The sequence below is a fragment of the Arvicola amphibius genome, chromosome 1 (assembly GCF_903992535.2).
Source record: "Arvicola amphibius chromosome 1, mArvAmp1.2, whole genome shotgun sequence".
NCBI lineage: Eukaryota > Metazoa > Chordata > Mammalia > Rodentia > Cricetidae > Arvicola > Arvicola amphibius.
In genome coordinates, this window is record NC_052047.1 from 105,749,121 (window position 1) to 105,766,429 (window position 17,309).

Consider the following 17,309-nt stretch of genomic DNA (forward strand, 5'->3'; position numbering starts at 1 on the left):
GCAAACTGCAGGTCCACTGACAGTGGTACTAGTATTTATCCCTACTGCTTGTACTGGCTTTGTGGGAACCTTGCTCAGCCTAGATATAGTAGGAAGGGGCCTTGGACCTTCCCAAAGCAATGTGCCTTGCTCCCTCTGAGGAGTGGATGGGGGGAGGATAGGAAGAGGGAATGGGAGGAGAGGAGGAAGAGTGACCTGGAACTGGAATTGGTACTTGAATATATTAAAATTGTTTTTTTAATTTTTTTATTTATTTTATTTATTTTTTTAATTTTTTTTTTACATTGTACCAATGACCGGGCTATGGCAACTGCTCGGAAGAAACAGCTGCCATGCATAAATCATAGGGTTTTTCTAGCCCATCGTATCCACTGGAGAGCTGTACCTGCACAACAGCCTCCAGCAACCAACCACAGGGCAGTAAAATTGTTTTATAACTGAAGATAGTTACTTGTTTTATAACTTTTAATCACACTCAGCATCACTATTAAGATGGTTAAATGTGGCTCATTATTTCTATCCTTTTGAATTAAGTACAAATTTAACAATGAAAATTTTAATATATACATTAGTATTTAATTGTACTTCATTCTTTTTGAGATCATATCTGATGCAGTTTACAACAGATATACATATAACAAACTTATTAATATAAAATTCAAGCCCGGTAGGAAAATTAGGATAAAGCACAAAGTGAGTAAATGTGATCTACAGTTAATATGCTAGTTTTGTACAAAAATTTTTATATAGAGGTAAAAGAAACGATAGGAAATGTTTACATTAATAGTCCACAGATAAAATAGAAGGTCCTCAAATTCAAATATAAAATGAATTTTATATTTATGACATAATATGATGTTTATATTTATGACATCTTCAGTGTTCTACATTTCTGTAAATCTAGTATCTGGAGTAATTACCTCATTTGCATGAATGAGAACAAGGTATGTTTAAGTGTTTTAGGTTATTTTTTCCTAAAATATGTTGCTGTAAATTTTTTACACATGATAGAATAATGGGTTATGGAAATATTCAAAATATCTGGTTTAAATATTATAAACAAGAAGAGAGACATCAAGAATGATCTAAGAATACAACCAACTATTAGCAAATGGAGTGTTTAATATGTAGACTAGAGGCTCTCTCATTCTGGATTATGCATCCTTCTTGTGATATGTTACACTGTGCGTTTGATATTGCCTAGTCATGTTTACATTCAAAATGATTGATAAAAATTATGTCATTTCAGACTCCCCCCTACAAAACAGAGGGTTTTCATTATATAGGAGATGATGAACGTGGACTGTCTTTTGACTTATTATTTTATTTTATTTTTTAAAGATTTATTCATTTTATTTTATTTTATGTATGTGAGGGCTTTGCCTGTAGGTATGTTTGTGTACCATGTTAGTATCTGGCACCCTATGAAGATCAAAATGTATCAGATCCCTCCCACAGAACTGGGGTTACAGACAGTTTTGAACCACCATGTGGGAGTTGGGATTTGAAACCAGGTCCTCTAGAAGAGACAGAAAATACTCTTAACCACTGACCCATCTCTTCAGCCCTGAGGACTCTTCTTATGTCATAACCATCTGTTTTATATTTATTTATTCATTTATTTATAGTTTTATTTAGAATTATTTTTCATTTCGAAATTACCATTAAACTGTTTTTTTTTAGATTTTTTAAATTTTTTTTATTAAAGATTTCCATCTCCTTCCCTCCTCCTTCCCCTTCCCTCCCCTCCCTTCCACCCATACCCCCACTCCACCCCTCTCCAAGACAAAGAGCCATCAGGGTTCCCTTCACTATGTTAAGTCCAAGGTCCTCCTAAAATCCAGTGGCTTTAATAATGTCAAAATCTGTTTTTCCTACTTGGGCATCTATTGTTCAATTGAAGGCATTGTTCTCTTAAGAAATGTCTTCAGATACTTAACATCCACTCATTCTCATGAGGTGTGTCCTCTGCCACACGGATTCCTTACCCTGACAGGTTGTTAGTTGAAATGATCTTATGCTCTAAGGCTACATATTTAGTTTCTTTACATCGTTTTTTTATTTTATGTGTGGTGTGTTTTGCTTACATGCATGTCTGTTGTACTGCATTCATGCTTGGTGCACACAGGGGCCAGCAGCAGGAGTCAGAGTTCCTGGAACCAGAATTACAAGGCAATTGATGGCCTCTGTAGGTGAGCTGGGACTTGAACACAAGTCCTCTGCAGGATCAGCCAGTGCTCTTCATCTCTAAGCCTTTTCTCCAGCCAACTATATTTTTATTTTTCCTGTCATTTCTCCCAGGATGTTTCACTTGGGGCTTTGCTTGTTTTCCAAGATTCGTTGTCTTCCCATAGTGTTGTCAAGCTATGTTATATTAAGATGTGCGTGCAGTTTTGTTAAAAAAATATCCAAGTGAATAAAATATTGTATCTTACCACCACACACTTTTCTCATATAAGTGGCACTTGATAAGCAATGCCTATATAACTCTCTCATATGTGTTTCAGTGTTTGTACCTGGTATCACTGAAATAAGAAATTTCAAGGATGGAATTCCATAAATAAAAGAGATCTGCCTGTGTTGCTGGCAAAATGAATATTTAGGGAAATTTAATTCTTTGCACACCCACTTGACAGTTGTTAAATTGAGTATAGAAAATTAGGCAGCAATTTCATAGCTGTATCTCATACTGTTAGGTCCTGAAGAAACCTAGGGAAAATGGCTGAGAGCCTATTATCATATCAGAGTGGACACTGGCTGCCTGGTTCTCCCAGCATCTCCCAGCATTGCATGTACCAAGTTACAGTGGGCTCTTCCCAGCACTGCTCCCAGGCCATTCCCTGATCTTCTCCAGTCCTGAACTTCCCTTTCTTTCCCCCAGCTTCTCTTCCTATATAATCCTGCCATTTCACTCTGCTCTTGGTTCCCTTTGCACTCTTTGTCTCCCTCTCTTTCCTCTTCCTCTCTCACTCTCCCCCCCTCCTCCTCTTGATGCTCTGTTCTATTCTGCTGGTCATGTTATGTCTGGTCTTCTCCCTCTTATATCTAACAAAAAACCTTATCTTCAACCATACCTGGGAGCAATCATGTCCTCATTTTCATTCATCTCTTCTATACAAAGAATATTTTAATAAAGGAACAATAAAATTGCATTAATATTTAATTAATTTTATTCCAGCTTGTAAGATTTCTAATGAATAGCAGAAATGATGAAAGTACACACATGATTGGAAAGCCTAAACTTCACCTTAGAATAGAAGTCACAGACCTCCAATAGAACAAGTCCTGAAGCTGAGGATTTGCATCTAAGATATCAATCAGTGAAACCTCAAAGTTTTGAGACTGTTTTAACCTCTACAAAGGTAAATCCAGACATGCTGTATGTGTGGTGAGCACTTCTGTGTATGTGAGTGACTGTGGAACTGTAGACACCCAAGCTTCCTGTCGCTTTTGAGCAGGGATTCTTTCCAAGCTTCACAAATAACATGCCTCATCCTCCTCTGCCATGCAGTCAACATCATTGTGAGGAAGCAACCTAAACTCTGAATCCTTTGACACACTCCACATCAGCGACCTTGAATTTACTGTACATGCTGCTTTTAATTTTAGGCCTTCATATTATGCACAATTTAATATCTATTTTATTCTTCTCTAATTACTTAGGAACTGTCTTTAGACTGGGGTAGGATCTGTTTAAGCTGTGCAATTCTAGTGCTATGCAAATCGCCATGAACGTCTAGTGCAGTCCTCGCTGTCCATGGGTGATTCCTTCATGGCTTACACTGTCAACATTACAGCACAAGGTTTGCAATAACGCTCCTGCCCCAAGCTCATACAGATGTTCAAGCTGTGTCACAAGGTCTGTGTGAAGGGCTCTTTTCCTACCATTAAAAACTGCACCAAGTCCTTTACCTAAGTTCTGAGTGTGTCCCCCAATGACTGTTACAATGGGCTATATTTACCTACTAGAGCAGAACTTCTTAAGGATTTTCTATATGCTAACCTTTTTTCCCTCACGTACTTTCTCATCTACCTTCAGGTAGGTACATATAGGAAGTTTACTAATCAAACATTAATGCATTTAAATCACAAAGAATTTATTTTAACACAATTTTCTGAATTCATATAAATTTGTTGGTTATTAAAGACTAAGGCACAATTACATACTACTGAGAAAATGCACTTGCTTAGATTTTATAAAACATTAAAACTTGGCTGAACATCTGATGCAAGATATAAGTATCATCAGTGCTTTTCAGAATAGATCTATATTTTTGATTGTACAGTCATCAAAGTGGAAAATGCTGCTTCACATAATATGTAGTACAAATAGCAAAAATGTGTTTAGAATTATTCCATAGATTGTTAGAGGTTGGGTTCTAATTCCAATGCCAAATTATTGAGCAGTTTCTTGTGAAACCCATGTCAGTTATTCAAACACTATTAGTAACATCAAAATGTTTAGGACTGGAAGGATGGCTCAGCAACCATCAAGCAGCTCACAAGCAGTATAGCCCAAGCTCCAAGGGATATGATGCCATCTTCTAGGCTCCACAGGCCTCCCACACATGTGCAGACACAACACACACACACACACACACACACAACAATAAAAATAAATCTTTTTTAAAAACTATTTTTAAAAAATTATCACAAAACATTCCAACCATTAGTTACATTCTGAAGAACAGTAATAGAACACTATAAAGTCCCTATTTTCTGTAATTAAATCATGAGGATTAAAGGAGGAAAGTTTTCATATAATCCATTACACACGAAGATCTCCATTCTTGACCGAGGCGTTTCAAGCAGCCTTCACTGGCCTTTCATGGTATGACCATATGTACAGTACAAATCGCCTGGGTCTGGTGCTCAGTGGCCACTCAGTGCAACACAGGCAGACACTCCCGGAAGCTCAGTGGGCTCCTCACTCATTTAATTTGGATTTCTTACTTGATCATTGCAAGATTCAGAAACGTTTTACTGTTGTCAAATATTTTGCAATCCCCATGAAGATACACTACCTTAGATGATACCATGACACTCAATTTAAGAATCTGTGACTAACACCAGATGATGGTTTAATCCCAACACTCGGGAGGCAGAGGAAGGTAGATCTCTGTGACTTTCGGGCCAACCTAGTCTACAGAGCAAGTTCTAGGACAGTCAGAGCTATACAGAGAAACCCTTGTCTTGAAAAAAACAAACAAACAAACAAAAATAATCTGAACTAAAACAAAGCATTTTTTTCATGTTGGTTCTTTTTTTAAATGTTTACACTGTGCTCCTTTCTAAAATAAGTCAGTAACTTATCCCTGCTGATACATTTTAGTGGCGTTGCTTCATATTTGTCATATTAATAGCCCATACTGTCAATTTTTATTCTTCTAAGAATTTCTAAACGTCTTTACTATCATAATTAATTTGCATATCAAATCTGTCAATCTATGACCATGGTAGGGTAGCACTTTCCTTGCCATCTCAAAATATTATATCTACATATTGCCATCTCAAATATTATATCTACATATTGCCTCAATATCACTAGCTTTTGAACAGAGCAATATATTAAATAATGAAAAATAAAATCAATATTTCATATGTATTCTTTTCTGAAGGACTCTTCACATAGATTTGAATCTTTGAGCTATATTAATTTTCCATGTCTCATAAAAATTACACTGACTGTTCTTATAGGGAAAGCATTCTAATTCAGAATCAATTCATACTGACTGGTGATTCTCTGTTGTCTCCTCCCACATTTTGGACTGGCAATTTGCCATGTAACCTCATTTCTCTGTTGGACTGGAGAAAGGTTATTGGAGATATTTTACAAAATTTTTATATATTAGAATAAAAAATTATTACATATATTTTACTTTGAAATGTGACACTAAATATATAAAAAATTCATTTCTATTTATAGATAATGACAAGAAAATAAATGGCAATGGATAAATGTGTGTTTATATTAAATCAGAACTATAGCTGGGCTTTGTATCACATACCTTGAATCCCAGCCTTGAGAAGCAGAGGCAAATGGGTCTCTGCAAGTTGAAGGCCCAGTCCAGTCTACATAGCAAGCTCCTGTCTCAAAAAGAAAAAGGCAATAAGTAAAAACCATAACTGAGAAATTTGACGAATTCTCAATGAAATGATGAATAATTTCATCAGCACAGTTTTTATATAAAATGCCAAGATTTAAAGATAAATATAGAAATACAACATTATATATAATATATCTTCTATTAAATAAAAATTTGAGGACAGAGTCACAACTAAGGTAAATACACTATTACTGTGAAGAACACATTATTCAAACAGAAGTTGTATCAATGTTTTAGTATTCAGAAATTTTCTTTTTTAGAAGGAGAAGACCACGACTCGGTCACGAATCTGTTTGGTCTTAACACCATACCCAAGGGATTGACTGTGGGGGGCACTAGTAAGTACAGGATTGCAAAAATTATATGGACACTTGGAGGCACAATTCTTGCCAAAACGATGAGTCAGAAAGCTGAAAAACACAGGTGTGTAGAAAGCAAGAATGGTGCAACATGGGCCGGCACAGGTGCCCAGGGCTTTAGAGCGAGCTCTCTGGGGAAGAGAGTCGGAACACTGCCTGGAGAATTTTTATATAGGATGTGCCTATGAGCCCGAGGTCAAATACTGCCACTGAAGGGCTACTAAAATTCCATATATTCTGTTCACATAGGTGTTAGCACTGGCCACCTTCACCACAGCCATGTGCTCACAATAGGCATGATGATGACATATTTGGTATAGTACAGCAGCCTTTTAATGAAAAGGGGACATGGTGTAATCATAATTGTAGCTCGGCTGAGGCCAACTAGGCCTATTTTAATCACCATGGGTGTTGTCAGGGTTGATGCATAAGACAGGTGGATACAAAATGGCAACAAAGCGATCAAAGCCATGGCCACTAGGATAAGCAGACTCCATGATGCAAAGTGTGTGAATGAGAGAACATTTGTGTGAGGCAAGCATCAAAGCTGATCCGTGTGCAACCAAACCCAAAAGATTGCAAGCATCTGCAGAGCTGCAGAGCAGGTAAGACACATGTTGTTCATTGCCAGCATGCAAAGGAAGAAATACATAGGCTGGTGGAGACTTGGCTCTAACTTGACAGTGGTGATGATTATGCTGTTTCCCCAGCAAGGTCAGGACAAACAGAGACAGATAGGGATGCCGATCCAGCAGTGAAAGCTTTCCAACCCAGGAATACCAACCAGGAAGAAATAATGCAATGTGATGTGTATTGTTGCCGTCCATGTTAAACCTAGGGATGCTGCATTTGATAATACTGTAACGGCCAGCAGCAAACTTCTGCAGGTAGGCTGATCTAACATAGCCATTCCATTGATCAGACCCTGTATACTACAAACCCCACTTCACCCCCAAATCCTTTTATCCTCTGCTACCATCACAGGAACTCTGAACACACGGCTGAAATACACAGAGAGGACCAGAGGTGAGAGACTGCCACCCAGTGGGTTCACCCTACCCTCTAGGTCCATCCATATTGGGGCAAAACCCCGGACCCTTCCCCTCCTGCCGCAGCTTCGCGGGCAGTCAGCAGGCAAGCTATCCTGCATGTAGGCTGCTCCAACAACCCCACCCACATTGATTGGACCCTGTAAGCTATATCCAGTCACCAAACCCCTCCTCTTCCACCTCCCCAAGACCTTAGAAGTAACTCTGAAACACAGGGCTGCAAACAATACAAGGGGTACAAGAGGTAGAGCTGCTCCAGCATACCCACCCCATAGATCAGAACATATAAACTACAAGTCTCACACTTCCCCCAATTCTTATATTCCCCCAGCACCTCAGAGGAACTTGGAAGGACAGGCCTACATTTACACAGAGAGGACCAAGAAAATGAACCAAGAAAGCAGGGTCAAGAGAGACCTCAGTGGCTCCGAGACTAGGGCAGAGGAAGTACAAAACAGACAAGGAATAGTTCCCAGAGACACGAGCAAAGCCACTGCAAGGATTGGGGCCAAGAGGCAAAAAACACTACTGGCATTAATTGGAGGAAGAGATGGGGGTAGGTGCCAAAGCAAGAATTCATTCTACATAAACAAGATGGTTACAACTAGAAACCAGTGGTCATACAACAAAGATACTTGATCATCCTAGCCAGAGAAGCTGAAGAAAAACATTTTAATGTTACCTTATGAGAGGAGTGGAGACCCTTAAAAAGAAAAGAAAATTAACCTTATTAGAAATGGAGGAAAAGACACAAAAAATTTGAAGAAAACAATAGAATTCTCTCAAGAAACCCAGGAAACCAAGAAAAAAAATCAAACAGGTGAAGCAAACAGTTCAAACACTTCAAGACATGAACACTGAAATAGAGGCAAAGAAAACACAAACTGAGGGAATTTTGGATTGAAATCTGGTAAATAAACAAGAACTACAGAGCAAGCATAACCCACAAAATAAAAGAGACATGAATAGAGAATCTGAGGTGTTTGAAGATACTATAGATGAAATAGATTCATCATCAAAGAAAACTTTAAATCTATAAATTTTTAACACAAATAGCCAGGAAATCTGGGACACATAAAAAAAAAAACCAGAGCTAAGAATAATAGGGATAGAAGAAGGAGAACTCCAGCTCAAAAGGTACAGAAATAAATTCAACAAAATCATAAAATAAACTTTCGCAACCAAAATATTCCTATGAAGGTACAAGAAGCTTACAGAACACCAAATAGACTGGAACACAACAAAAAAAGTTCCCGTCGCCATATAATAATTATAATGCAAATATAGCAGAATAAAGAAGGATATTAAGAGTTGCAAAGAAAAAAAAAAAGATCAAGTAACATATAATGCAGATCTATCAGAATTACACCCAACTTCTCAATGAATCCATGAAAGCCAGACGATGCTGGGCAGATTGTGCTACAGACACTAGAGAGAACCAACGGATACAAGACCAGACTGCAATATCCAGCAAAGCTTTCAATCACCATCCATGGAGAAAACAAGATATTCCATGACAAAACCAGGTTTAAACAATGCCTATCCACATATCCAAGCCCTACACAAAGTACTAGAAGGAAAATTCCACACAAGGAAACTAACACGACCCACAGACACACAGGCAACAGATAACCTCACACAAGCAAACCCAAAGAAGGAAAGCACACAAACACTACCACTAAAACCAATACAGGAATTAACAATCATTTTTTTTTCTCATGGTTTATTTTTTAATATTTAAAATTTCCATCTCCTTCCCTCCCTCCTCCCCCTCCCTCCCCTCCTCCTTCCCCTTCCCTCCCCTCCTTCTCCCCTTTCCCTCCCCTCCCTTCCACCATACCTCCCCTCCCTCCCTCTCAAGGCCAAGGAGCCATCAGGGTTCCCTACTCTATGCTAAGACCAAGGTCCTCCCAACTTCCCCCCAGGTCCAGGAAGGGTGATCACCAGCTAGAAGGCCTCCACAGAGCCTGTCCATGCAGAAGAATCAGAGCCCAGCGCCATTGTCCTTGCTTCTCAGTCCAGCCCCCGCTGTTTGGCCACATTCAGAGAGACGGGTTTGGTCCCATGATCCATCAGTCCCATTCCAACTTGAGTTGGTGATCTCCCAATAGGTTCTGTCCCACCGTCTCCATGATTGAACGCAACCCCTCGACGTTCCTGACTTTCTTTCTCAATGTTCTCTCTCCTTCTTGCTCCTCATCAGGACCTTGGGAGCTCAGTCCGGTGCTCCAATGTGGGGGCTCTGTCATTTTCTTCTTCATCTATCGTCAGGGTGGAGGTTCTATGGTGATATGCAAGAATTTCATCAGTATGGCTATAGGAACTGGCCTTTTTCAGGCTCCCTCTCCTCAGCTGGCCCAAGGAACTAACTGGGGGAGTCTCCCTGGATACCTGGGAACCCCTCTAGGGGCCAAGTCCTCTTGACAACAACCCTCAGGTGGTCTCCTTAAATTAAGAATATATGCTTCCCTGCTCCCATATCCACCCTTCCTATATCCCCAAGCATCCCATTCCTCCGAGGCTCCACCCCATTCTCCCCTTCACACTTTCTCTCCCCATCTTCCCTTGGCCCAGTCTTGCCAACCCTCAAGTTCCAATTGCCTGGCGGTCGTGTCTACTTCCAATATCCAGGAGGATTACTATAATCTTTTTGGGGAGTTCACCTTCTTATTATCTTCTCAAGTATCCCAAATTTATAGGCTCGATGTCTTTAATTATGGCTAGAAACCGATTATGAGTGAGTACATCCCATGTTCATCTTTTTGGGTCTGGGTTACCTCACTCAGAATAGTGTTTTCTATTTCCATCCATTTGCCTGCAAAATTCAAGATGTCATTGTTTTTTTACCGCTGAGTAGTATTCTAGCATGTATATATTCCACAGTTTCTTCATCCATTCTTCCACTGAAGGGCATCTAGGTTGTTTCCAGGATCTGGCTATTACAAATAATGCTGCTATGAACATAGATGAGCATATGCTTTTGTAGTATGATTGGGCATCTCTTGGGTAGATTCCCAATTGTGGAATTGCTGGGTCCTGGGGTAGGTTGATCCCGAATTTCCTGAGAAACCGCCACACTGCTTTCCAAAGTGGTTGCACAAGTGTGCATTCCCACCAGCAATGGATGAGTGTAACCCCTTACCCCACAACCTCTCCAGCAAAGGTTTTAATTGGTGTTTTGGATTTTAGCCAATCTGACAGGTTGTAAGATGATATCTCAAAGTTGTTTTGATTTGCATTTCCCTGATAGCTAGGGAGGTTGAGCATGACCCTTAAGTGTCTTTTGGCCATTCGAACTTCTTCTGTTGAGAATTCTCTGTTCAGCATTCAGCGCCCCATTTTTAATTGGGTTAATTGTCATTATTAAACCGTCTAGTCTCTTGAGTTCCTTATATATTTTAGAGATCAGACCTTTGTCAGTTGCAGGGTTGGTGAAGATCTTTTCCCAGTCAGTAGGCTGCCTTTGTGTCTTAGTGAACAATATCCTTTGCTTTACAGAAGCTGCTCAACTTCAGGAGGTCCCATTTATTCAATGTTGCCCTTAATGTCTGTGCAGCGGGGTTATGCGTAGGAAACGGTTCCCTGTGCCCATTTGTTCTAGAGCTACTTCCAACTTTTCTCCTCTATCAAGCTCAATGTGTTCAGATTAATATTGAGGTCTATTAATCCATTTGGACTTGAGTTTTGTGCATGGTGATGAATATGGATCTACTTTCATTCTTCTACAGGTTGACATCCAGTTATGCCAGCACCATTTGTTGAAGATGCCCTCTTTCTTCCATTGTGTACTTTTGGCTCCTTTATCAAAAATCAGGTGTGTCTTAGGTTTGTGGTTTAAGATCCGGGTCTTCTATACGATTCCATTGGTCAACTTCTCTGTTTTTATGCCAATACCAAGCTGTTTTCAATACTGTAGCTCTGTAATAGAGTGTTGAAGTCAGGGATGGTAATGCCTCCAGAAGTACCTTTATTGTATAAGAAGTTTTTTGGCTATCCTGTGTTTCTTGTTTGTCCATATAAAGTTGATTATTGTCCTCATCAATCTCTGTGAAGAATTTTAATGGACCTTGATTGGGATTGCATTGAATCTATAGATTGCTTTTGGTAGAATTGGGCCATTTTTACTATGTTGATCCTCCCAATCCCACGAGCAGGGGAGATCCTTCCATTTTCTGGTATCCTCTTCAATTTTCTTTCTTCAAAGACTTAAAGTTCTTGTCAAATAATCCTTCACTTCCTTGGTTAGAGATACTCCCAGATATCTTATGCTATTTGTGGCTATTGTGAACGGTGATACTTCCTCTGATTTCCCTCTCTGCTTCCTTATCCTTTGTGTATAGAGGGCGACTGATTTTTTGGAGTTGATCTTGTAACCTGCCACGTTACTGAAGGAGTTTATCAGCTGTAGGAGTTCTTTGGTGGAGTTTTTGGGGTCGCTTATGTTATACTATCATATCATCTGCAATAATGAAAGTTTAACTTCTTCCTTTCCAAATTGAATCCCCTTGATTAGCTTATGTTGTCTTATTGCTATGCTAGAACTTCAAGCACTATATTGAAGAGATAAGGAGGAGTGGACACCTTGTCAGTGTTCCTGAATTTAGTGGGATAGCCTTGAGTTTCTCTCCGTTTAATTTGATGTTAGCTGTCGGCTTGCTGTAAATAGCTTTTATTATATTTAGGATGACCCTTTGTATCCCTAATCTCCCCAAGACCTTTATCATAAAGGGTGCTTGAATTTTGTCAAATGCTTTTTCAGCATCTAATGAGATGACCATATGTTTTTTTTTCCTTCAGTTTATTTATATGATGGATTACATTGATAGATTTTCGTATGTTGAACCAGCCCTGCATCTCTGGGATGAATCCTACTTGATCGTAATCTATAATTTTTCTCATGTGTTCTTGGATTCGGTTTGCCAGTGTTTTATTGAGAATTTTTGCCTCAATGTTCATGAGTGAGATTGGCCTGTAATTCTCTTTCTTGGTTGAGTCTTTGTGTGGTTTAGGTATCAGGGTAGCTCTAGCTTCATAGAAGGAATTTGGCAGTGACTCTTGTGTTGCTATATTATGAAATACCTTAAGGAGTATGAAGGTATAGGTCTTCTTGGAAGTTACTGGTTAGAAATTCCCGCATTGAAAACCATCTGGGTCCTGGGCTTCTTTTTGGGAGGGAGGAGGCTTTCTGATACCAGTTTCTAATTCTTCGGACCTAAACAGGACGATTAGAGCGATTACCTGGTCCTGGTTTTAACTTTGGATATGGTATTTATCTAAAACAAACTGTCCATTTCTTTTACATTTTCCAATTTTGTGGCATACAGGCTTTTGTAGTAACGATCTAATGATTCTCTGAATTTCCTCTGTGTCTGTGGTTATGTCCCCCTTTTCATTTCTGATCTTATTAATTTGTGTGTTCTCCCTCTGCCGTTTGATTAGTTTGGCTAAGGGTTTGTCAATCTTGTTGATTTTCTCCAAGAACCAGCTTCTTGTTTCATTGATTCTTTGGATTGTTTTCTGTGTTTCTATTTTGTTGATTTCTGCCCTCAGTTTGATTATTTCCAGTCTTCTACTTCTCCTAGGTGAGTCTGCTTCTGTTTTTTCCAGAGCTTTCAGGTGTGCTGCTAAGTCACCAATGAGTGCTTTCTCCGTTTTCTTTAAGTGGGCACTTAGTGCTATGAACTTTCCTCTTAGCACTGCTTTCATTGTGTCCCATAGGTTTGAGTATGTTGTGTCTTTGTTTTCATTAAATTCAAGAAAGACTTTAATTTCTTTCTTTATTTCTTCCTTGACCCAGGTGTGGATCAGTAGTTGACTGTTCAGTTTCCATGAGTTTCTGGGCTTTCTGGGGGTAGCATTGTTGTTGCATTCTAATTTTACTCCATGGTGATCCGATAAGACACAGGTGGTGCTTTAATATTTTTTTTGTAACTGTGGAAGTTTGCTTTGTTACCGAGTTTGTGGTCAATTTTCGAAAATGGTTCCATGAGCCGCAGAGAAGAAGGTCATATTCCCTTTCCTTTTTTGGGTGGAATGTTCTATAGATGTGTCTGTTAAGTCCATTTGATTCATACCTTCCATTAAGTCTTTCAATTCTCTGTTAGGTTTCTGGTCTGATTGACCTGTCCATTGGGTGAGAGAGAGTGTTGAAGTCTCCAACTATTAGTGTGTGTGGTTTTGATGGCTTGCCTTGAGTTCTAGAAGTGTATCTTTTACATAAGTGGGAAGCTTTTATATTAGGGCATAGGATATTCAGGATTGAGACTTCATTCTGATGGATATTTTTCCTGTAATTGAGTATAAAGTGTCCCTTTCCATCTCTTCTGATTGATTTTAGTTTGAAGTCAACTTTGTTGGAAATTTGTATGGCCACAACCGGCTTGTTTCTTAGGGCCATGTGCTGCGATAAACCTTTTCCCAACCCTTTACTCTGAGTAGGTGTCTGTCTTTGTGGTTGAGGTGTGTTTCTTGTAAACAGCAAAATGTTGGATTCTGTTTTCATATCCAGTCTCTTAGCCTGTGCCTTTTTATAGGTGAATTGAGTCCATTGATATTAAGTGATATTAATGACCAGTGGTTGTTAACTTCAGTCATTTTTAGTAGTAGAGTTTGTGTGTTTCCCTTCTTCTAGTTGTGCTGGTGAAGGGTCGCTGGATGCCTGAGTTATTTTGGGTGTTGTTGGACTCCTTGGTTTGTGATTTTCCTTCTATTACTTTCTGCAAGGCTGGATTTGTGGCTACGTATTGTTTAAATCTGTTTTTGTCCTGGAATATCTTGTTTTCTCCGTCAATGGTGAATGCAAGCTTTTCTGGGTATAGTAGTCTAGGCTTGCATCCATGTTCCCTTAGTGTCTGTAGCACATCTATCCAAGCTCTTCTGGCTTTCATGGTTTCCATTGAGAAATCAGGTGTAATTCTGATAGGTTTCCCTTTATATGTTACTTGACCTTTTTCCTTTGCAGCTCTTAATATCTGTTCTTTATTCTGTATGTTTTGTGTTTTGATTATTATATGGCGTGGGGATGCTTTCTTTCGATCCAGTCTATTTGGTGTTCTGTAGGCTTCTTGTACCTTCATAGGAACATCCTTCTTTAGGTTGGGGAAGTTTTCTTCTATAATTTTGTTGAATATGTTTTCTGGGCCTTTGAGTTGTAATTCTTCTCCTTCTTCTACCCCAATTATTCTTAGGTTTGGTCTTTTCATGGTGTCCCAGATTTCCTGAATGTTTTGTGTTAAGAATTTGTTAGATTTGTTTAGTTCTTTAATCTGTGAATTTATTTCCTCTATAGTATCTTCAGAGTCCGAGATTCTTTCTTCCATCTCTTGTATTCGGTTGGAAATACTTGTCTCTGAAGTTTCTGTTCGTTTACTCAGAGTTTCCATTTCCAGTCGTCCCTCAGATTGTGTTTTCTTCAATACCTCCATTTCATTTATCAGGTCTTGTACTGTTTCCCTTACCTGTTTGATTGCTTTTTCTTGTTTTTCTTGTTTTTCTTGGGTATCTTTGAGAGATTTATTTATTTTGTCTACCTTTTTGTTTGTCATCTCCATTTCTTTATGGCAGTTTTTTACCTCCTGTTTAAGGTCCTCTATTATTTTCATAAAGTACTGTTTAAGGTCGGTTTCTTCTATATCTTCTGGGGTAGGGTGTTCAATTCTTGTTGTTTCGGGATGTCTGGATTGTGGTGATGTCATGTTGCCTTTCATGTTGTTGGAGGAGCTCCTACATTGGCGCCTGCCCATCTCTTCCTTCAAAAGGAGCCCGGAGGCACTTGGTGTCCTAGACCAATCTTTGCTGTGACTGAAACTGGTTGGATCTCCCCAGTGCCAGAGGAGGACCTATTCCTTGCGTCACAATCTGAAGAAGCCTGCTCTCCCTTGCAGGAATCCTCAGACCTGCCTGGAGGCCAGAGTCTGACCCCTTTGGGTGGATGGCCTTAGAACAGGAGCAGGACACCTGAGAACACTAAGGAAAGCTTGGGAGAGACAGGGACGGGAGAAACAGAGACAAGCCTGCAGAGGGAGCTGGGGGGAGGGGGTCTGTGCTCTCTCCAGGGCAGGTTGCCCCAGGGTCCGCATTCACTCACCAGTTCAGATGGAATGTCAGTGCACAGGATCAGGGATTCCAGAGGAATTAACAATCATTGATCATTAATATCTCTTATTATCAATGAACTCAATTCACGCAGGCTAAGGGAATGGATACAAAAGCAGGATCTATCCTTCTACTGTATACAAGAAACACACCTCAACCTTAAAGACAGATATTACCTCAGAGTAAAGGGTTAGGAAAAGATTTTCCAATCACATGGTCCTAAAAAACAAGTGGGTGTAGCTATCTTAATATCCAACAAAATAGAGTTCAACCTAAAATCAATCAGAAGAGATGGAGAAGGACACTTTATACTTATCAGAGGAACAATCAATGAAGATGAAATCTCAATCCTGAACATCTATGAGCCAAATCCAAGAGCACCCACTTATGTAAAAGAAACATTGCTAAAGTTTAAATCACATATCAAACCACACACACTAATAGTAGGAGATTTCAACACCCCACTCTCCACAAAGGACAGATCAACCAGACATTAACAGATATATAAGAGAACTAACAGATGTCATGACTCAAATGGACCTAACAGACATCTACAGAACATTGTATCTAAACATAAAAAATATACCTTCTTCTCAGCACCTCATTGAACCTTCTCTAAAACTGACTACATACTCAGTAACAAAGAAAATCTCAACAGATACAAAATTAAATTGAAATAATCCACTGTATGTTATCAAGCTCTCTGGATGGAATTATCGTAACTCGTACTGGATGAAGCCGCTGCTGATGTGTTGATCAGAAGTTCTTTTAGTCAAGTTTTGAAGTCAATGATGTTTGCCTCAGATATAGTCACACACATAGAAATATTTTATATTTTCATGGAACTTTAAGTGACACTATGCACGCAGAGTTCATTTCTAGTTCTTGATAGAACTACATTTAATTTTAGTCTTTGATTTTTAAGGACTGTAATATAATTTTAAAGTTCTTATTGTTAAAATCTAATGGTTTTGAATTTTCTAAGACAGTCCTTTGGATCCTACAAGTGAGATTTTATGTAAAAACTACCAATAAAATTATACTGAGATAAAATTAGAATTTAACAACAACCCTAATTGCAGAAAGCCTAAAAACTCATGGAAATTGAACAGTGCTCAGATAAACCATCCCTAGATCAAGGAAGAAATAAATAAATAACTTAAAGACTTCCTAGAATTCCATGAAAATGAGGGCACAAAGTACCCAAACCTGTGGGACACTATGAAAACAGTACTAAGAGAAAAGATCATAGCACTAAATGCCTACATAAAGAAAGTGGAGAAATCACACATGAGCGACTTAACAGTACAGCTGAAAGCTCTAGAACAAAAAGAAGCAGACTCACCCAGGAGGAGTAAAGAACATGAAATAATCAAACTGAGGGCTGAAATCAATAAGCTAGAAACAAAGAATCATTAAAACAAAGAGCTGGTTCTTTGAGAAAATCAAAAAGACTGACAAACCCTTATCCAAACTAATCAAAAGCAGAACAAATGAACATTCAAATTAAGAAAATCAGAAATGAAAAAGGGATAAAACAACAGACACTGAGGAAATCTAGGGAATCATTAGGTCATCCTACAAAAACTGTACTCCACAAAATTGGAAAATGTAAAATAAGTAAATAATTTTCTGGATAGGTACCACATACAAAAATTAAATCAAAACCAGGTGAACAATTAAGGAGGCTTATAACCTTC

The 17,309-nt window shown here is 38.9% G+C and overlaps 1 non-coding gene and 1 pseudogene across 1 annotated transcript; both read right to left on the bottom strand.

The window, feature by feature from the left end:
* Positions 1-282: 282 nt before the first annotated feature.
* Positions 283-419, bottom strand: LOC119806126. The gene has a single exon (XR_005284156.1). It is a non-coding gene; the product is annotated as a small nucleolar RNA SNORA84 (small nucleolar RNA).
* Positions 420-6,363: 5,944 nt separating this feature from the next.
* LOC119819854 lies at positions 6,364-7,293 on the bottom strand (annotated as a pseudogene).
* Between the last annotated feature and the right edge of the window lie 10,016 nt (positions 7,294-17,309).